Here is a 22,092-nt window from a genome sequence, read left to right as displayed (position 1 = left end):
CCTTGCTGCTGCCTATCCCCCCCACCCCGGCCCCCTCTGACAAAACACCTATTGTCGTGGGGAGTGAAGAAGACTCGTTTCCACTTACAAAGGGCCTCTGAAGCCAAGTCGTGGACGCCAAAGGAGATGCCTGGCTCTCGGCAGGGAGCCTACAGCACACTCTTTCTTCCTCCCTGGTTCATACTTTTCCTCTCTCGTGGGGGTCCCCCAAAGCCTTTCATTCCGGCTTCATATTCACATAAAGACATCAAGAAAAAAACCCAGCAGAAAGAATTATTAGGCAGGGCTGTCAAATGCTTTATCAGAAAAACAGGGAGGGGGAGCAGGGTAACCCTTTCCTTGCTGGCCCGATGGCCCTGATTCCTGAGAGACCCCGGACGTCCCAAGGAGGAACCAAGGCCACCGAGGAGCCACCAGTCAACACCACGCCCTCGTGCACATGCTCTCTCAGACACTTGCACGCGCGCATGCATGCACATGTGCGTGCACAGGTGGGTGTGCATGGGTCTATTTATAAGCAGATTTCCAAATCACTGCACTCTGTGGAAAGGTCCTGGCCCGCTTTCCTCAGGGAGGGATGCTCCGGGCCTTGCACGTGGTTCTTTGTTCCAATCAGGAGAAGACGCTGCATTCCCTTCTCCACCCCGGCAGGGGCCTCTACCCCCTGCTACCCGGGCACTGGGGTCTTTCCCACCCTCAGAATGGAGGGCCGAATGAAACCAGAAGCTGCCTCAAGGCCGGAGGATGTCCCTTCCAGGGTGCGCGCCAGGACGAGAATGGATGAGGGTGGGCAATCCTCAGTGCACAGATTCAGAAACAGATAACCCAGCTGTTTTTTTTTTTTTTTTCCGAGAGAGTGTTCTGTGCTTAGGAAAGGTGTGGGATGCCCCCAGCCATTAACCCCTGATTTTCTGCTTCCCTCCTGGTATGGGGCTCTCTCACGGGCTCGCCCCAGTTTCACCACCCACCCGACCCTAAGTGTTTCCCGAAGGTGCGCGGTAGCTGTGAGGCCCCGGGACTCAAGGGAGGCCCAGGTCCCAGGTGAGCCGCGAGGGAGGGGCGTGCCCGGCACGCTGCCACCACGAAGCCCCTTAGAATTTGTGTTGAGGGGCACCCCAGGGTGGGCAGCGCCTCGGGACGCATTTTCAACACAGCCTCCCGGTGCACAGAAACCGAAAACCGCATGCCGACAAACGGCTCCCTCGGCAAACATTTTTATTTCCAATTAGCAAAAGAAAAATTGCTAATTTGCTGCAGTTGGGCCAGGCTGACGTCTCAATCTGCAGAGTGTCAGTGCAGTGAAAGAAAATGTTTCACACTGTGCCGGCGAGAGTGAGCCTCTCTAAAGAGGGTCAGGGCAGCGGGCCCAGAAACCAGATTGACTGGCCACAGTGCTAAATTACTCACACAAGACACACATTGTCTGCCGTGCCAGCTCCCGGAGGACCTGCTTTCTCTTCCTTTCCCCTCGGAGCTGGGGCGGGGGAAGGGGTCCGAGCGTGGGAGGAGAGGGCAGGGGCTGGCGTGCCTTTGGTAGGGGCAGGATCATCTTCCGAACGGAGAGAGGCAGGAGCCGGGTTAATTATTACCCAGGGCTGTCTGCGGTGTTCGGGAACAGGACGATAAAATTCTCCCAGAGCCCGGCCACAGCCTTGCACCTAGGAGATCCAGTGCAAGATAATGTCCGATGGGAGTTAATGACTGAACAGGCCCAGGAGAGTGGCCGGCTCTGACACTGCTTTTCAAGGCGACCATAACCGACTGCCATCGCCTGTGACTGCGCCGCGGATGTGCGTGTGCTGGGGGGCGTCCTCTCTCCGCCGAGGGCAAGCCTTCGGCGGGTCTCCCAGGAAAGCCAGATCTCCTCCGGGCTTAAGGACCTCAGATCCACAGGGTCAGGGTAGAATGAGGATTCGGCCGATGGGGGCTCCTTGGGGGAATGAGGAGGCAGTCATGCTGGCCACAGATGTTTGGCGCTGAGGTAATAATGAACCTCTCCTGAAAACCATTGACCACGTAACCTCAGACAATAAAAGCCTCCGGGTAGCTCTTGGAGGACAGGTTTGCCTACATCTCCAGACATGAGCCTCATTTTGAACAGACATTCATTATGTGCCCACAGGAACTGGGGATGCAAGCACACTGTTCCTTGAGCTCAGCCCACGCCAGCTTCCCATCTACAGGGCCTTCCTCCACGTGGCTCTGTGGTTCTCCCAGCCTGTTCAGATGGGACCCCTCCCAAGAAGTGTCCTCAATGCTGTGGCACCGTAGCAGTTGTCTGGGGTAGTCCCAGAAACCGTGGTCCGACCTCGCTCAGATGCACCTGTAAGCCGGTCCAGAAGGTTCCTATGGGCATCCTCCATGTCCCCTGCCTCTGGTCAGCTCAGTGGGCCTTAGGGCAGCTCACGCAGAACCTGGAACAGCCCAGGGAGCAGCAGTGGGGCTGAGCAAGCTGGGACCAGCTGTAGATACCAGGGCCCAGGCCTCAGGAGCACCTGGCCCCACAGTGTTCAGGTCCTGCTGCCCAGCTGGGCTGGTTCTCTGCCGCCTGAGGGGCAAGGGTGATCTTTGGAGTGGTCTGAAAGGCCCAGCCCTGGAAGCAGTTCTTGTCAGTGCCAGGTGGGGACGCTACTCAGTCCCCTGGTGGCCCCCCGGGGTGTCCAGGACCAGGAAAGCTCTGCAGTGCTGGCGATGGATAGAGCTCCACGGAAGCCGGGCAGACAGTGATGCCATGACAGAAGCGATGTGGAGGCTCAGAGGCCAATGCTCCACCTACACAGGGAAGGGCCTTGCCATCCTCTCAGAGACAGGCTGCCTGGGCAGGAAAGGGCAGCCAGCTTGGGGCCGGCACGGGTCAGCCTATCAGCACTCTGTGCCAGGACGCTGGACATGGCTTGTCCGGGGAGCCGGCAACATTTCCCATCCCTCAGGGGCCAGTTAGGTGAGCGACCATGGCCATCGGGTCGGGCTCAGCCCCGGGATTGATGTCAGCAGCGGCTGACATCTTCGTCGGACCCACCATATGCAAATCTGGCGTAGAAGGAGACACTGGAGAAAGCTCGGGCAGGGCCCCATCACCTCTGTCACACTCTAGCTGTAGGCAGACGGATCCTCCAGGCCTCAGACAAGTCACTCAGCCTCTCTGAGCGTCTGCCTCGAATCGTAAGGGAGATGATCGACCCAGATAATGTATGTGGGACTTTTTGTGCAAGATGTGAAGCGCTGCCTGGATGCGTTGTCTTTGTGCAAATAACGGAAGAATGCTGAGCCTGCATCATGGGGAACCCTTTGTCCCGAGTGGACCCAGTCTAGGAACACTGTATTTTCTTCAGTAAAAATAAAGAGTTACTGCCAGGCCATCAATCATGGAAAAGTCTGGGCTCAGATGTACAATGCTCACAGCGCTGTTCCCAAGGCACAGCAGCAAGACAGGTGCTTGGCATTGGTCTCCTTCCTGCTCAGCCATGAGTTGTGCAGAGCCTGAGCCCTGTGGGACATACAAACACACACACAAACACACACACACACACGTGCATGCACATGCATGCACACACACCAGCACACATAGACATGTGTGCACAGATTGCATGTGCATGCATGCACACATAGATGCACTCTCATTCAGAGTCCCAGGACCCGGGAGCCCCGCTTGGGGTTGGCCTGGTGTGGATAAGTATGCATAGGAGATGCCTGAGGGTGGAACGTAGCACAGGAAACCTCTGTTCCCCGGCCCTCAGAGTATCCACTGCTTCCTGAGTCCTGCAGACCTGGTGCTTACAGCGAAGGAGGGGAAAGAAAGGTGGTCGCCGGTGCAGCCACAGGGCTGGGCATCATGGCAGGCCCATGACCTTGGGCTCAAGTCCCACTGGGCCCATTCCTCAACAGAGCAGTTAGCCCAGAGGAAGAGACCTGACTGCCTGCAGGAGGCAGGCTGACCCTGCCCTACCCCAGGTGTGCTGGCCCCTCCCCGGGAGGCCGGGCCCTGAGGTGTGTTTTTGTAGGCTCCTGATAGGGCCAGGCACTGGAGTTCCTCTTTTCCCTGAGGAAAGCAACCCTCCCCCATGATGGTTGAGGTTCTCAGTCCCTGGTCAACAGTCCATCTATCCTCTCTGGGCTGCGGGGGCTGGTAGCTGCTGGGTCCTGTCTAGAGAGAGAGCCCGCACATCCTCATGCCCCATGGGCAGGGCAGGGCCTGCTCAGTGCCCTGGCCATCCTCCAAGGTCACTGGGAGATTTCAGCAGCACAGAAGCTGGGGCCCTGGCTCAAATCCTCGACAGCCGGCAGGCCTGGACGTTGGCATTTGGCAAAGCCCCCCTGGGTGTTTTCTGTGGGCCACCGGAGCCAGGGACAGGAACCAGCATTCTCCCCATAAGCACTGTGGCTGCACTCCGTCCTCTGCCTCTTCTGCACATGCCTGCAATCACTTGGCTGATAGGTCCTACATCTGGAATTTTGGGCATTTTGTCTCCAAAGGTGACTAGGAAAAGTGTGCAGCCCAAGAACAACTGCTCTCAGCTTGAGCGGGGGGTAGCAATCGGACAGGCCATCGAAGCCGCAGCCCCAAGTGTTCCTGGGAGCTGGAATGTGCTGGGGTCAGGTGCCCTGGACCCTCTACCCGGGCATGCACCCTGTCTTTGGAGTGACCAGATGAAGCCAAGATGACCCTTCCTGCCTCTGCTGCTGCCAAAAGAAAGGCCTCTTTCTACAGTTAGGGAGTTACCACCTGGCGGTAGCTAGGGTACAGCTAATCACCGCGCGGATTACGGAGCCCTATCGATCCTCGTGGTGAGCAAACACTTCTGAGCTGGAGCTCCTGTTATCTTCTCACTGATGCAAGAGGCGCTGATGAGCCGAAGTTCACCCTTTGTCCCTGCTCCGTCCCCAGCCCGTGGGGTGGCACTTCCCACCACAGCTGTGCCAACACCGCTCTCCTGCACACGCTTTCCTTTAATGGTGACAAAAGGGAAAAGGACTTTCTGGCCATCTAAGTTTGCCATAGTGAATCTGGGGTAAAATTGCTTGGGTTTTTTTGTTTTTTGTTTTTTTCCCTTTATATCAAATTAAATTCACCCAAAGCCTGCTTCCTGTCTCACGGGTTGCCGGGGAAATACCCATCAATTTGAATATCTGGACCACATACTAATAATCACAGCCTTAGGAACAAATTCCCCAGTCAATCACAAACGTGGTGCAGAGCATCGCACAGGCCCCGGCGCCTGGTGCACTCAGCCGTGGCCGCAGGCGCGGACCTGCCACCGGAGCGAGGAGCTGTCCGGCCTCTCGGCTCTGGGCTTTCCATCCCGCAGCTTTTCTCAAGATGCAAGCGGATGAAAGAGAATCCTTGATTTCCATCCGCATCCCCTTTCTCAAATATTAAGATAAACGGGTATCGCTTTCGAAAATTTAAAATATAATAGGAAATCCATTTCACCAATTCACCAATCAAGGGACTTGTCTTTCGGGGAAGCCCTTGTGTCAGAGAGAAAGGCAGCCATACATCAGCTTGCTCTGCCCCTCAAATAGATAATCAATTTCCCTGAAAGCATCAATAATCAGAGTGGACATTTATTGCACCTCGGATGGTTTATCTTTGGGGCTGGGGACAGCAGGGCCATGATGAATACCAAATCTGCCAGGGAACACAATTAAGTGCTGGAAGGGTAAAGGATTTTATATTGTGCACAAAAAAAAAAAAAAAAAAAAAGCAATCAAATTCATAATTGAACTCCATTGCATGAAATCGGCCAGAAATAAATATAACACCCCAAAGCGTATCACTTGAGTCCCTGTGTTATAGGTCAGGCAGTGGTGTTGCCGAGACTCTGTTTCTTTATCCCTCTGGAGGCCAAAGCCTGCCCTTTTTCCAAGTGACCCAGCCTGCAAGTGGCCTGCGGTCCCCCTCCAACCTGCCCATGCTCAGGCAGCTAATGCCACTTCTCTTCCTCACTGGACAGAACACACGTTCCCTGTCTGAGTTGGCTTCCCTGGCATCAGAACTGTGTGTACTTGCCCAGCACCTGCATGAGCCCGTCCTCAGGGGACCGTGAGGCAGAGGAGCTGAGCTGATGGGTGGGGTGAGAGGCGCTGCAGGCTCCGTGGGACCAGAGTGAGCCCCTGCCACCCTCTTGGGGAGAGAGAGCCCCTCCCGCCAGGGACAAGCAAGAGGCGGAGGTGGGGGGACATTTGGGGTGGGGGGAAGCTGCCCCCGAGGTGACCCTGAGCTGGTCCAGCAAGAGCGCTGGGAGACAGTAAAATCACATCTGGGGGTTCTTGTCCCTGGAAAATATGCTCATTCCCATGGGACCCAGCATCTCAGAGGCTCCAGCCTCGGGGTGCGATGGGTGGATGCCCTGCTTGGGTTAGAGCAAAAAGCCGGTAGGGCCTCTGCCACTGGTCACTGGGCTTTCCCGGGGGGACACCATTACTTCCGGTGCAGGTCTGTGTGGGCTTCGTGAACCTGATTTTCCAAAGAGCCTTGAAAATGTTAGCGTTTAAGGTCACATACACTTGGCAAAATGTGGCTTTTAGTTTGGAAGGGAAAAAGGCATAAAGGGCATTTTGGACACAAAATAGCTCTTTAAAACAGCATTTTGATGAGTTAAGTATAAATAAATCAGAAACACACGGATTTCATTTCCTTTAAAATACCCGCGGGCTCAAACACTAGCGGGAAAAGTGCCTGGCAAACGCGGTTTGGGATTCTGACAAACCCAAATATTTTGAAGAGGTTTCTGAAATGTTTGCAGCCAGGTCTCCTCGTCCGTCCCACCTTCCGTGAGCACCGGGTGGGCTCCTCCCCGTCTGCCCCTGGCAGACGGGCCGCCGTGAGTGCGCACGTGTGTGTGTGTGAGGTGACACATTCAGATTTACAGATTTTTAACTTTATATTGACACGGAAGGAAAAAAAAATAAAAAACAAACAATGAGAATCCTACTGAAGATGACAAGAAAGGCCTCGGCCTAAAATGGGCCCTGGAATGAAGTCAGTGCCATCCACTCACTGCCCAAACATCTGGACTGATGGTGGGAAATCCAGATCCACCCCCAGAGTGTCTGATCACAAGGACAAGCTCCTCGAGGACAGACGAACCTCGGGGACGGCCAGCCATGTGGGCATGACGCAGTCACGGACATCGGCGCTCACGGGTGATCTCCTTTCCCTCTGCAGGAACCGAGCGGATTCGGTGGGGGTGGTTTTCTTGTTCTCGAGCCACCAGGGTGATGGTCCATTGGAGTGGCCACTTCCAGGACGGCCTTGCCCTGTGGAGTGTGGGCAGGTTTAAGGATGCTGTGGCGGAAAGCTCAGGTGCCAGCAAGTAGGGCAGGACCACGTTCGTTCTTGTCCAGAACCAGGGGATGGCTGGCTGGCTGGCTGGCGGGCGTGCAGGTGTGGGGGGGGCTCCTCTGGGGAACCCCTGGTTATGAGCTTGCTGAGCCTCCTAATAAATAAAATAAATACAAATAAAACAAGAGAGATTCGATATTGCTGGCCCAGGAAGTACCCGGGAGGTCACTCAGGTTCGCAGAGCTTGCTCAGCAGCTTCATAAGCTGGTAAGATTTGGAGCGTCCGCGGGACAAGCGGAAGGCCCCAGGCACGTTGCCCTGCAGTCATTTCCAACACCGGCTCTCTGGGTGAACCTCCCGCCCCCTGATCACTCAGATGGGATAGCGGCCCGGTTCTTGGGTTGACTGTGCCGTGCACACACGCAGCCTGCAGGCCTGAATCTCTTATCTAGAACATCTGGCCCCGGGAAGGCCGTCTCCGTGTCTCCGAAACCTAACTGCTCACTCGGAGACATAAACAGAAACGCTGCCTGGCGAACGGCTGCCCTGAGCCATCTTTCCCCACAATGTTCCTTTTGGCATCTGATTAGAAAAAAAAGCTTGCAATCCATACTCAAAGTTGGATTTTTTGATTTTCTGCAGAATTGGGCTCTGAGCATTTAATAACAAGGCTCCTCACTGCTCGGCCTCTACATTTATAATGAAAATAAATATTTCCCCTTCCTGATGGAGAAGGCCATGCCAACCGCAGAGAGGAGCTTGGACGCACGAAAACGCCTCGGACAGGAACCCCAGCGTGCCCTTGCACGGCCAGGTCCCCGGACAGGACCCCAGCGACCCAGAATGTCCCCTGCCGATGAGTGAGCACTTCCCCTAATTGTACGGCGCTTTTGCCGATCAAAGGCCAACGCCGTTCTCTTTAAGACCAAGACGGGACAAAGCCTCAAATTACTAATTACACAAATACAGTGTCTTTTGCTAATTGGATTGGTTAATGTTAGTTAATAAGGCACTTTAAGGATAGGGATGTGGTATGAAAGAGGCAATTCATACGTATAATAATAGGCTAATAACTGTCAGGGACGAATAATCAGCCGTGGCCGCTGTACCGACCAGCCGGCCAGCCGGTAGACTCTCTCCCCAGGTCCTTGGCCGCCTGCTAGAGATCCCTTCGCCCGAGCCGCCGGAGCCGCGAGGCCCCGCAGCCTGCAAGGGCTCAGCGCTGCCCACGGACCGCAGCCAGGCCCGCTGCCTCGGGAGCCTGCCCTTGAAAGAGAAAGTGAAGCCCTGTTATTTCCATTATTTATGAAGGAGCCTCTGGTTAAGCGGTCAGGAGCAGGAACCAGAGTCCTGCGTCCTTGTCCTGAGGCCAGAGGCTTGGCTGTTTTACTCAGTGACCCCGGGCAAGCTCCTTGACCTTCACAGGCCCTAGTCAACTCAGCTGGAAAATTGGGTAAAAAGATTGTGGTGTCTTTCAGGCGTGAGCCGCCGAGCAGAGGTGCTCGGAGCGCAGAATTGTGACAGCCCAGAGCTCAGGGATGGGACCGTGACCAGGGTCTGCCGCTTACTCTAACGGCCGGCACCACAAGGAGAAGGGAACCTGTGCATCCAAAATCGGACCCTGGAAACCAGACTCAGGGCCTAACTCTGGGAGCAGCCGGGTGAAGGGCAAAGGCCAGGAGCCCTCGCTGGCTGTGGACAGTGTCTTGCGGGTGGCCGTGTCCCGAGCGTACTCGCTCCGTGCGCACGTGTGCTGGCCTGTGGCGACTTGCACCCAGTGGGTCAGGCGTGTTCCTCATCCAGTTCCTTGTTTTGAGATGCAGCCTCTTAGCTGCATCTGACTTTTACAGTTTGATTCAAATAAACTGTTTTCCATCGGGGAAAATGGGACAAAAAGAGAATCGCCAGCCAGGAGGCCACCCCATCCTGGCAACGCCAGCTCCATCTGCGGGGCTATCCCTCTTCTGAAGAGAGCCTGAGGGAGGCTCTGACCACATCCGAACGTCAGATTCAAAAGTTATACTCAGAATTTCGGGGCATCGGCACTCCTAATCCCTATGCGTTTCAAGGCTCAACTCTGTTAAGTACCCAAATGTAATTAGATCATTAGGTCAAACAGAACAATCCAAACTGGAGGTCATGAGGAGAAAGAACTTTTTGCATCTCCCTGAACTGCTATCCATTTCTGTGGCCAAAAGGGAGCTTGTGGCAGCCCCCGAGAAGAGACGTCACAGCCCAGCCTAGAGTCCAGGAGGGATAAAAGATCAACCACAATGCAGCTTTCATCTCACTCAGCTTTCATCTCACTCCCTCATCCCAGTGGCTGAGGAGCAGAAGCTGGCCTGGGGAGACATGGGCAGGCATGTAGAGGCCAAGCAGGTGTCCAAGGATGGATGGTGTCCTTTGCCTAGGAGCCCAGGTACCCTCACAGGACTCAGTCCTTCAGTGTCTACTTGTGAGACCCTCATCCGTTCACCCCGACATCCAGGGTCCCTGCCAGGCAGGGGTCTCCCTCTCTCCCTCCTCGTCCTTTCTCTGATTGGGTCACACACCAGCCCCCACACCCCCTGGTGGGCCCTTGGGTAGCTCCCCACCTGGCTGACCTCAGTTCTATTTTCAATTTTTGGAAAGAACGAATAAATTATACAGCTGGCCAAAATCCCCCAGCAACAAGGATAGAGCTTTAAAAACTCAACCGTGTCCAAGAAAATTTCTGAAAATGTGGTCGATGTTTTCCCGAGCCCCTTTATACCCGCACATGGGGCTAAAGCCCACATGTGGACAAGCTGCCCTGGAAGTGGACTGCTCATTGGGCAGCTCAAGAGGTCCTGGAGGGGATGCACGCAACCTGCAGGCGCCTGGTAGTCTTGTGCACACCCAGCCTGTGCTCCACTGTCCCTCCTGCACTAATGCAAGTCATCTTCCTGAGTGCACCCCAAAGACAGACATGACGTGGGCACGTTAGACTTGACAGGTGCATGCAGCCAAGGAGCACCTGGTGCTGCCTCCACCCCCAGTGGGGCTTCCACAGGGAGGGGTTGCGTCCAAGCAGCGGGCAGCCTTGCTGTGGTCTCGAGGCTAATCCATCCAGACGCCTTCAGGGTCTGTGAACTCGGTGGCTCATTCCAGTGGCAGGAAAAGCAGGGCTGTAAGAGAGAGGATGGAGGGAATCAAGCACACTTTTCCTGAGGCTCTTGACTGTGGCTGGTGGACGCGGGCCTCAGGACAGCAGTGGGGCTCAGACTCCATTCTAGAACTCGGGGTGGGGGGAACGGGGTGTCTCTTGCTTAAAGCAGCAACATGACCCAGGACCTGCCCGGGCGCCGGCCACCTCTGCAGGGTGGGCGATGTGAATGCTTTGGCTTCTGTGTCACACTGCATGTACCCTCGGGGTGTCCCCACCACATCGTCATTAAGCGACACCGTTTGGGGCGCTGAGCTCTGTAGCTGAGGGTCTACGGTGCCACTCCTGACGGTCCAGGTGGCTCTCCGGAAGGCCGTTGCGAGGGCACCAATTAGAGTGGCTTTCCAGACCCCCAAGGGTCATGAGCACCCCACTGAGGGATTTGTGGATAAGGATGTGCCCCCACCCCAACCTCCAGGCCACCACATCTGGCCCGGGAAGGGACCCACCCCATCACTGGGCAGTCTGGGCGGCTGGAGGCAGAAGTTCTGGGGGCGGTTTGGGACTTCCTTCGTGCCCATTCTGAGCGCTCTCCTTGTTGGAAAACAGACCGGGACAAAAAGAAAGAAAAGAACGCGAACAGGGTGGTTTCAAACTGCGTCCGATTTCACACGGTGCTTCCCTGGTGGGAGGCTACAGCTGAGAATGCGCTCTCGGCGGTCCCTGGGCTGGGCGCGGCTGCAGCTGTTGGCAGGATCAGGTGTTCTTGGGAACTCTGCCCGCCAGGCTCGCTGGCCGCCACTCTCCCACCTGCCGGGAGGGTCACCTCATGGTGGCCGCAGACCTCAGGCATCCCAACTGAGGGACCCACAGTATTTCTTACAGTGGGCCTCTGCCTTAGTTGCTGGGCATTGGCGGGGAGAGAACACGGGCAAAACTGCCCTGGGACAGTAGAGCTGGCTCTGTCCATCCAAGCCTCCCATTCCCACAGAACGTTCAGGAAGCTCCATGCCCGCGTCTCCGGTTTGCAGCTGGACCGGCTGCTGGAGGACGAGCAGACCTCCTACCTCCGGCCTCTGGGCAGCTGCGTCTGCCGTGGGCCGGGGGTCGACACGCTTCTTCTGTAAAGGGCCAGAGTGTAAACACTTCAGGCTGTTTGCGCCACATGTGGTCTCTGTCCTATATCGTTCTTTGTTTATTTTTACAACCCTCTAAAAATGTAACTTAGCTCGCTGTCCCCCGGAATAGGCCAGGGCACCCCAGGGAAGGCTCTGTGTCTGGCGCTGCTCCTGGAGCATCCGCGCAGGTTAGTGCAGGAGGGCTGCGCCCGGAGCCCGAGCTGGGACATCTCTAGCAGAACTTTCCCCGTGTTCTTGTCGGAAAGTAAAGGGAGACTGGCTGGGCCCTGTCACTGTGCGAGTGGTTCTCATCACTAGGGTTGCTGTGGACACCGTGGACGCCCCTGCCTGGTGCATTCGTACCCATTTTACAGATGAGGGAGGTGGCGCTGTTTGTTTGGTGAGGGCTCCCAGCTGCTGAGAGGTGCCGCCGGGTTCATAAGGGGCAGGGCTGGCTCCGAGCCCGAGGCTCTTTGAGCCGCTCCTGGGGCCCCTCCCTGTGGAGGCACCTGTGGGGAGAGGGTGGGGCTCATGCTCCCTGTTAGCCAGGAAGCCCCTGAAGGCTCCCAGGAGGGCAGGCAGCCTGAGCCCTGGCCTGCCCCAGGCTGGGAAGTCCTCCAGAATTCCCCGTGAGCACCTTCAACTCGCCCAACCTGGAGCTGGACGTGCAGAAGGTGTGGCATGGGTGGGAGCGGCCAAACCTGGGTGCTCTGGCCTGCCCCCTGGGAGCAGGAGCAGCCGCGGGGTCTTGGCTCTGGCCGCAGTTGCGTGATGCTGCAGGATTCTGGGGGCTGCCCATTTTTCACAGTGGATCAGCACAGAATTCCCTGCCACAGCTGCTGCTGTAATTGGGTCCCGTTAGGAAAGTGTGCGGTCTGGTTTGGCGGCTCTCTGACCACCCCCCGCCCCCCGCACGGTGGTCTCAAGTTATCTCGGCAGCTGTGACCAAAGCCCAGGCACTTGGGCTCTGCTGCGCCGTCTCCTCCCCTCAGATCGGAAATATTCTTTGTGGGAAAGAAAGTCCGGCTCCTTTTCATGGTGCGCCCTCCCTCCGGATCACTGCCCCTGCCGGTCTCCAAACAGAACCAGTTGCACAGAGACCGTGTGTCCTGATGGCTCGGAGCATGGCCTGGTGGGGATCCAGGTCTGATAACCTCCCCACTGTGTGACGCTATGCAAGTGGCTTGGTCTCTCTGAGCTCAGCATTGCCAGGGATGGGGGGGTGGGGGGGTGGGGATTCCTAGCCAAGTGGCATGAGTGTGAAATCCGATGACACAATGCCGCCTACCACAGAGTTAGCAGCCAGCGTCACTTCGGTCAAGAGTGCAAATAGCCAGCTTCCTGGTTTCACTGACTTGCGAGTGTGCAGAACCGAAAAAGTGAAAGTCCACAAATATTTGGTGAATGAATAAATGGAATAATTAAAGACCAAGTCGACAAGACCAGAATTTGTTGGGGTGGGGGAAGCCTCCATCCCCCAGGTCATTGCCCCAAGGGGAGGGTGACGCACCGTGGCTACAATTTCATGATCCATCCCTCCTGAACCCCGGAAAGCACTGCCTGCCATTTTTAAGGGAACTAAAATTCAATTCTGCTCTGAAACGTGGAGTGGTGATCCCAATGATTAAAGGTCACCCCAAACCGCAACAAGAGGGTTGGAACTCAGAGCCCACAGGGAGCCCGAATCCTGGGGGACGTGCTGAGGGGGGGTAATTTCAGCATCGGCCCAGCACCCCCTCCCCCCGCCATCCGACCTTGGGTCTTGTGTGTCAGGGCAGCCATCGCCTGGAGATCTATGACCCCTTCTTATTCACTTATGGTTATTAAGGATTATCTTAACAAACACGTTATCAATAATAGGCAGGGTCAAGTTGAAGTGCATTAATATGATTCTGTCAATATCCAGGTTATTTCTATAACTAAAAAGGGTTGGGAATAAAAGACAAATGTGTGCATAGAACCAATAACTGACCCTGTGATTTATTTTCCCCCTCGGGAGACACTAAGGTGCAAGTCTGCTGGGGCCTGCCCTGGGGTCTCCAAGGCGGCTTCTCTGGGTGGGTGGTCACCGTTGCATCCAGACCCAGACCTGCAGCAGCCATGCCTGTCCCCTGGCTGGGTGGCAGGTGCTGGACAGTGCCTGGCACCCAGCACATGGCCAAACGTGCACAGAGCTGTCAGTGCTTTCATGAGCGCAGGGAGGGCCAGCGGCCTGCAGGGGCCCTGGGAGGAGAAATTTTTCGGACACGCATTGGGAGAGCCGCTTCCAGTTTGCCTTCGGCAGAGCTCTGTGTTGATTGAAGGAAATGGGGAAATGAGCACCAAAGCCAAGGTGTACCTGGTATGCGGCTGACGCTCATGAGGGACAGTGTCCTGGGGCTTCCCAGGGAAGGTGGGCTCTCAGAACATGAAAGAACATTCTAGAATATCTGACAAGGCTATGAGAGGACAGTCCTCTCTTCAGTCTCTGAGTGGCTGCTGAAGAATGGAGACAGGTACCTGTCAGGCCCCTCCCTTTATTTGTCTTGGCAGAGCCCAGAGCCCTCAGCTCTTTGAAGCTCTTGCAAATGCTCCCATTAGGCTGCTGGATCTCCGGCACTTGCGTTAATTTGTCTGGGTGTCCCGGAAGCATGTCGGTTAGACTTTAGGAGTGACCAGGGACTTGGAACCCAGGCCTGTGTGTGATTGTTGCGTCGTGTTCCGTTGAGGGGTCTTATCCCTAACACATACCCGCTTCCTGGGAGGGTGGCCTACCCTGGGTCCAGCCTTGGTGCCTTTCCTCCTGCGGAGCGGCTCCTGGGACCATGGGCTCCTGATGCTTACCCCAGACAGTCCCGGTCAATAACAGGCTGGTCCGTCTGGTCCTGGGCTGATAGACATGGAGACCCTGGTCACCTGGTATCAGGGGTTGGGAGGATCTCCTTCACCCTAGAATGGTTCAGATCCATCCCGGGCCCCCTGTCCTGTCCTCTACCAGGCCACAAGACACCAAAGGAGCTGGACTCTGTGCTTCCAGACCCTGATGTCTGGTCCCCAAGCATCTGCCAAGTGCCCAGCTAGCAAGATGAGATGCCTGTTCCCACACGGCACAGGTACAGTTCCCAAGCACAGCTTCTAGGGTAGCTGCAAGAGCCACCCCGGCCCCCGGGATCACAGAGAATTGCCCCGGGCACAGGGTCCGGGCCACCCGCAGCCAGGATGACCCAGCCCCACTCTGACTTGGCCATCCCCTCTCAACCATGGAGCCAGCAATGGGTGGGAGTGCCCAGAAAGGGGTCTCTGTGAACCCTCCAAGGAGGGGTCCGTATTCAGACACTTACTCACCCTTGGTTATTTGGTCAGTGCCATCTGGGGACTAGAGTGTTTCTCCTCCAGGACGACCACAGTGGGGCCTCAGGAGGCACCTGATCCAGTGGGAGCAGGCCAACTGGCTGGCAAGGTTGGGAGAGCTTTGAGATGCCATGTTCCCTACCAGGTGCTAGGAAACATCCAGAGCAATATAAGACAAAAGCGAGGGATGTTGGGTGAGGTCATGGGGGTCTCAGTGGGACCACCCACTTCTCACACAGCCTCCTTCGTCAGCCCCAGTCCCACCCCCCACCCCCTAGACCCCTTCTGCAAGGGCCTAGGACCTCCCAAATCCACACCGTTCCTTCCAGTTCTTGGCTTGTCTCCTCTTGAGCCCAAACTCTCAGAAGGAAGCCCTGGGCCCAGATCCAGGAGCCAACGGCTGTGCAGAACCTTCTCCCCGTTTCCGGGGCATGTGTGTCCAGTTCCTGGAGCTGGCTATTGCAAGTCTCCTGGACGCACCAGAGCTTCCCTTTCTAATGCTGAAAGTTATGGCTTGTCATGAGTCATTGATTGGAAGTGCCACACGTCCCCCGGCCCTCATGATTTACACGCTCTTCCTCTGGGGCATCAATCTTCCGGAAGCAGGAGGAGGAAGCTGTCCAGTGAGGGCCAGGTGCAGTGCTGGGCATACCTCTCCTCAGGACTAGGGCCTGTGGAGGCTGGCCTGGGCCCCGCCCTCGGCTCACAACCGGGCAGAGAAGAGGCTCAGAACCCTGGGGCATGGCTGCTAATGCACATATGGAACCAGTGGCCTTCTCTCGCCAGCCCCGCCTGGTCGGCACTCCTGCCAGTGCTCCTCCACCAGCCTGTACCACCAGCATGTCCTCCCAGAGTTCAGACCAGGATAGGGGCAGGGGTCCCTGTGTTCCAGGACCCCAGAGACCTGTCCTACTGGACGCTGAGCATCGTCTGTGGGCTGGGGCCCTGAGATCTGGAGCTGTCCAGTGTACTCCGGGGAGAAGCCCCTTCCTGGCCTAGGGGGGAGGTCAGAGCCTGGGTGAGCATGGCCCAAGCACAACAGAGGTTGGTATGTACTGAGCTGGGGGTACCCTGCACTCTCATCTCTGGAAATGGAGCTTCAGGGGGTGGTCCAGAGAAAGAGGGAATCCTTGCAAACACTGTCCCCCGATGACTGCAGCTCCCAGGGAAGGTGGTTCAACCCCAGGCCTGTCCCCAGCTCTGCCTGTGTTCCTGTGGCATTAGATGCAAGGGGCAAAGCAACACCCCCAGGGCCATTCCCAGCCGGGCCCCCTCTTCCCATCTTCTGGGTGTGCTCTCCCCTCCACGCTTCCTCTGCTGCCTCCACCTGCTTCCTGCTTCAGGATCCTGCTCTTTCCCGGGAGGGTCCCTGTGCCTCTCACCCGGGTTGACAGGAGTCTGTGGGGTCTTCACTTTGCCTAACGCTTGCTCAGGCTCTTGTTGAGGGAGGGGTCAGTATTGTCCATTGCCCCAAAGTAGCTAATCCCAGACTCAGTGCCTTTCAAGATTTTGTTTCAACGTCTCCAGGACGCCTTTGGTGGGGCGGCAAAGACAAAAAGGTGCTCATCATGAGACCCAGCTCTGAAGTCCTGCCCTCAGGGGACCTTGGAAGCGCTAGACCAGACCCATCGCTGGGGAGCAAGGAGCCTCAGGGGCGGGGACCCATTCATCCTGGGAAGGAAGATGTGGGCAGCAGATGGCCCAGGGGCAGGCCAGGGGGTCCAGGCAGAGGGCACATGCCCACGACAAGGAGCTGCCAGCGAACAAAGTGTTCTCGGCCTGTCTGACGGCAGGCAAGCCGCGCCCAGAGATTCTGGGTCTGAGCAAGGCCACGCTGGCCAGGAACAGTGGTCCGCCCAATCCTCAGCTCCTGCGGCCAGAGTGAAGCTGCAGGCCCGGCCGCACTCCAGATGGGTCAGGAGAGAAGGCCCCACACCCAGAGCCGAGGTTTGGGAGGGGGGCCCCTGGGAGAAGCAGGCCGGGGGTGAGTCCATTAAGGACTCCGTGCCTGGGGCCCTGGAGGCAGAGCGGCCACGTCTCCTCGGCCAACATAAAGGTCTGCACGGTAGGACTCTGCTGCTGTCCACACGGCCGGACATCGGTGTGGGCCCGCAGGAAGGCGGGAGTATAAACCCCCGACGGCAGGAAGAGCCCCCGGGGGAGGCGATGTGGGCTGGCCGTGTAAACAGCGGTATGGGACCTGTGTGCCTTCGGGGATGGGCCCTCTGAAGGAGCCTGCGTCCTTTCTCGTGCCATACTTGACTGTGTAAATATTTTTCTTAGGAGTAAAGAGAGAGCCTGCATTCATTGGGTAGATCTCACTTGAAAGAACTGAGAAGTATCTGTTTAGGCATAAAAGCTGAAAACAGTGTCCAAGGCGCCTTTCAAAAAAAAATCATTTTTGTAGCTCAATCACAGCCAAGCCGATTTTTTTTTTTTAATGCAAAAAATAAATAAATATTACCCCGCTCCCAGTTGAGAGCTCAAGAGTTTGTGTCAACACCACGGGAGCCTCTGCGCTGGGAGCCAGGGCGGCCGCTGGTGACTAACCGCCCTTCCTGGTTCCTGGCGGAGCGGCCACAGGCCCCCACCCGGCTCTGCCCAAGCCCACCCTGGCCGCCGGCCTGCCCGTGGGGGGCACCCTCTTCCCAGAGGGTCCCAGCCAGGGGTCAGGTGCGGGTCCTGATGGGAAGGGACACTGTGTGGCTTCTTCCCACGGATCTTGCTCCTCCAGAGCAGAAGCTGGGATCAGAGACGGGGATTTGAACATGTCCCCCCGCCCCCCACTCCCGCCCCTTGGCAGCTTTGTGACCTCTGCCTGCCCCATCTCTGGAGCCTCTGCTTCCCTTCTGTAAAGCCAGGTATTGGCAGCGTTTGCCAGATGGGGTTGTAGAGAGAAGTGAGGGATGGGCCACCATGATGTGGGCCTCAGAAGGAGCCCCCGCTGGTCCCATCACTGCATCACCTCTGCTGTGGCCTCTGGGACCATGACCTCAGTGCAGCATGTCCACCAAGGAGGGTGGTGCTCATGGCAGGACTTTGATAGGATAGAAAAGTAAGGATGAGAACAGTCCTTTAAAAATCCCATCTTCCCAGAAAGAGAGGCCACACCAGTGAGGCTTCAAGCATCCCCGGCCAAGAACCAGATGAGTGTGAAGTATGGCCGTCTCGATATGGTCAGCTCATCGGGCCCATTCGAGCCGTAGAGGGTTCATGGCACCTGACCACCATCCTCCACCTTGGCCTGTCTATGCCTCCAGCAAGGGCCTGAGCCCCTGGTCCCCTCGAGGTCATCAGATGAAGGCTCAGAGTGGGGACAGCATGGAGAGGGGTCCCCATCCAGCCCACGGGCCCCAGCCTGCCCTCTCAGGACAGTGCTGTGGGGTGACCCACACAGACAGTGCTTGCCCCCACCCAGGGCAGCCCTTGTTCCAGGGGAGGGCTTAGGAATCAGCGTCCAGCCACTTCTAGGTCCTTGGGTGGAGACCTTGGCTCCATCAATAGAGGAGCAGGTTGGAGAGAGTCTGGCTGGAAGGCCAGGAGTGGGAGGTCAGGACATGAGAGTGTTGGGGGACCTCAGGGGCTCCAGGCCAGCCTGGGGGCTTTGTCCCCTTCTTCCTGGGTTTGGAGGCCGGGAGGCCAGGGCTCCATCTGGGCTCCCTCCTGTGGGCATGTTCTCAGATACTGTAATAACGGAGCATTTTGAAGGGAAAGAAGCCTTCTGGGATCCATTTGTGACACCGACCAGAAAGCTTAGCCCCCCTCGGGGGACACACCAGAACACGAGAGCTGTGAGCGTATGAGATGTCTGTGTGTGCGTCTCCTCTGGGCTGACTTTCTGGAGAACAGAGGGTATTTATTTTAAGAGTCAAAAAAGATGTTTTGACCAACCCCACTTAGCTCAATCCTGGCACTGATACCCACAGAGAAGTGAAATGCCGGAGGTCAAACCTCCCTTTTTTGGCTAAAATGCTTAATCAAAACACACCTAATACTTCTGCCGGGGTGTGGAGGTGGGGTTGAGAGCAGCCACAGCCACTGCCAACAGCCGACCCGCCAGCAACGCGCGTGCTGAGGCTCAGCTAGCAAAATAAAGAGGTTTTTCAGCAAAGCGGCAGCCTTGGCGGGGAAGGCCAGGGCTCAGAGGCTCCAGGAGGGGTGCGTCTGGTGGGTTTTCACCAGGGTTAGTGGTGGGTGAGTGGCCCATGGTGAGGTGCGTGCCTGCCAAGGCGGGCTGTTAAACAGGCAGGGCAGCAGAGAGGAGCTGCGGGAATGGGCCCCCCGAACCATACTCGGATGTCTGCTCTGAGAGGGGCACCTCTTTCTTCAGAGTCCTGGCCTTGCCCCTCTCTGCATCACATGACTGTGGGGTAGGGGGCTCCTCCCGGCCACCTGCGGTCCTACCGCTGGGCATCTGGCCAGCCACACTGCAGCCCAACAGGGTCTGAGGTCCCAACTCAGGGGACAGTGCACGGACTCGGGTCCTGCCCAACCCTGTTCTACGCTCCATTCATTGGGTCTCATGCACAGAAACCTGACCTATTAGGGACCATGTGGTTTGGATGCCTGTCTCCGGATCCCTATCTGACCACAGACTCCTGGTTGGGTGGCAGCCGTCTCTGACCTGGTGCACAGACCTCAAGGGACTCTTCCCAGAATGGGGAGGCAGCATGTGACAGGTGGATTTCCTGGGATGCTCCATCTGTTTGGCCTCAGCCCCAAGCTTGTGGGACACAGGTGGGTGTGGATGGAGGCTGGCTGTGTAAGGGGCAGCAGAGATCTAGGGGAGCGAGGCTGCGTTCATGGTGTGCCCCACCTGCTAGGCATGGTGGGGAGTGGCCACTCCTATGCTGTGTGCTGCTGGCTGGGCTCTCCTGGGAAAGTTTCTCCTGTGGCCATTTGACCTGGAATTTCTGGTTGAATCAGGAGTGGTTGTGCAGGTGCCTCAGATGCTGCTCGGGGAACCTATAGGACCGAGGCTGCCGGGAAGGCCTTCCTGAGCTCCCACACTGGGCGGGGGAACATGGCCTGCAGCACCTTCAGGGAGAGAGACCACCATGTATTGTCTGGAGTCTGGGGCAGCAGGCCTCCCAGCACCCTCTCTCAGCAGGTTGGGCCTCCTGCCCTGGACACTCGCCACCTGGGAGCAGAGAGATAGAAGGTCAGGGCCATGAAAAATAAAAAACATGGCAGGGGTGGCGCAGACACCAACAGAGGGGCCGACGGGCTGAGGGAGAGTGGCTCCCACCCTGGGGCCTGGTCTCCAGCATGCAACGTGCTGGAGACCAGAGGGCCCCCATGTGGAGCCGGGGTGCTGACAGGGTGATGGAGTAGCTTTCTCATTCTCTCCAGAGCTCTCCACCACCTACCCATTGGGAGGAAGAGAGCTGGGCACAGGGCTTGAGCTCCCAGAGACACACCCCCAACCCCCCAGGAGGAGGACGAGGCCTCCCTGATAATGTCTGACCAGAGGGCAGCAAACCCCTGCTTCCAGCCCACACCCGGTGCCGTGGGGCTCAGGATGGGTGCGAGAGGGGGGCACTGTGCACAGGCCCTGCCCCAGTGCAGGCACACTGACCTCTCCTCAGGGGGAGAAAGACCCAGGCCTGGTTTCAACCCAGCCTTTATCTCAAAACATGATCCATTGTCCGTCTTATTCTCCATTCATGAGCTGCACCCCAACTTCCTTCCGTACTCTAGGGGAGCCCCAGGGCCACCATAGGGTGGAGGAGTCCCTGTCACTGGACTCGGGCCTGTGCTCTTGGCTGGAGCCAAACCAGGAAGGATTCCACCCAAAATGGAGCTCAGCACTTTGCCTTCAGCACAGCTTGGGGCACGCAGGCAGCGGCAGCCCTCTGTCCCCCTGTGGTCACAGCCGCCCTAGATGCCTGCAGTTGGCGCTAGCGCTGCCGGTTAGGACAGTGCTCGACCTCCTGTGCAGGGCTGGAGGCCAGCTGGAGAAGGCCAGCTGACACTCGGTCCTCAGAGAGCCGGCAGCAAGCTCTCCCGGGCTCTTCGGGCAACCGCGTGGTGCGTACGCCCCGGTCCCCAGGGGCCATGACGCAGGGTTCCGGAGTTCCCAGAAGGGAGATCGTCCCGAGGGGCACTATCCTCCTGTGGATGCTTCCCATGGTTGTGGGCCGGGCCGCAGGCTCTGCACCCCCCACCTAGTTAAAGCGCCGTGTTCTTGAGAATCAAGAACGTGTTCTCCCCTCCATGTGGGGTAGGTCCATCTGGTTCCAGGGACCTCGTGCCCCAAGCATGGAGCCCTCCATGCTATGTCCAGGGTGACAGACATCTCTGTGCTGTCTGGGGTGCAGGCCTGGGTGGCCCCGGCGGAAGAGTGGACCCCATCCCTGGCCTTCAGGTGGCGGTGAGCAGGGCCCCCTCCTGGAAGCCACGGCTCTGCTGAGACGGTCTGCCTCATTCTCCCTTACCTTGCTCAGTTGACCGAGCCACCGACCAGCCTTCCTGGCTCTGGATCCAGAGTGAAAAGCAGACACACGAGAGAGTAGAAATGTGGGCCTGCCTACCGACCAGACTTAGCCCCCGGCCTCTGAGGCTGCCCTTCCAGGCCCCCGTGGTCAGCACCTGGTGACCTCGCCCCTCGAGGGTGCCCTGGGAGGCTCCATGGTCTCCGTGGGGCTCACCTTCTCCAACTCATTCTCTTCAAATGCAGAACCACCTTCCAAACCACAATTTCAGAATCTATTAAAAGAAACATAAAAATCTCCAACTGCTTAGAATTCTCAACATTTAAAAATATGACTTATTGTTATTACAGCTGAGCCCAGCAAACGTGCACCGTGGCCCCTCAGCCAGCCTGCATGGGCACTGGCCGGCACTCCACGCTCTGGGCTTGTGATTTGGAAGAGCAGTAGTGTGATTTTAAGGGGAGGCTAAATAAAACCCCTGGATTTGACACCATTTCTCACATTGTTTTTCAAATATTAGTTTCAATCTTGGTTTCTATTCTTATGGAAACGACGTTGCAATTTATATATGCGTCTATGCCCAGATTTGTGATCCAGAAGGGAAAATCCCATTTATACAGCTAATTTGTCAGTTTGCTTAGCTTAGAAAGCACTCTGGGACCCGTCACTGAAACGCCGTCCCTCTGGAGCGCAGCTTGGTGGTTTTTAAGAGGAGACGCCAGGCAGGCAAAACGCTACAGCTCTCCAAAGCCGAGCCAAGAAAAGCTCCTGGTCAAAATTGTCAGGTGAAAGAAAGACCCA

The 22,092-nt window shown here is 57.0% G+C and overlaps 1 protein-coding gene across 6 annotated transcripts in view; it reads left to right on the top strand.

Moving 5' to 3' along the window:
• PRDM16 (PR/SET domain 16) overlaps nt 1-22,092 on the top strand; it is a 314,085-nt gene that overhangs the window by 128,646 nt on the left and 163,347 nt on the right. The gene's annotated exons all lie outside the window — the stretch shown is intronic.

Source organism: Canis aureus, chromosome 3, assembly GCF_053574225.1.
Source record: "Canis aureus isolate CA01 chromosome 3, VMU_Caureus_v.1.0, whole genome shotgun sequence".
Taxonomy (NCBI): Eukaryota; Metazoa; Chordata; class Mammalia; order Carnivora; family Canidae; genus Canis; species Canis aureus.
The sequence above is the reverse complement of the archived record's forward strand: the minus strand, read 5'-3'. Positions and strand labels throughout refer to the sequence as shown.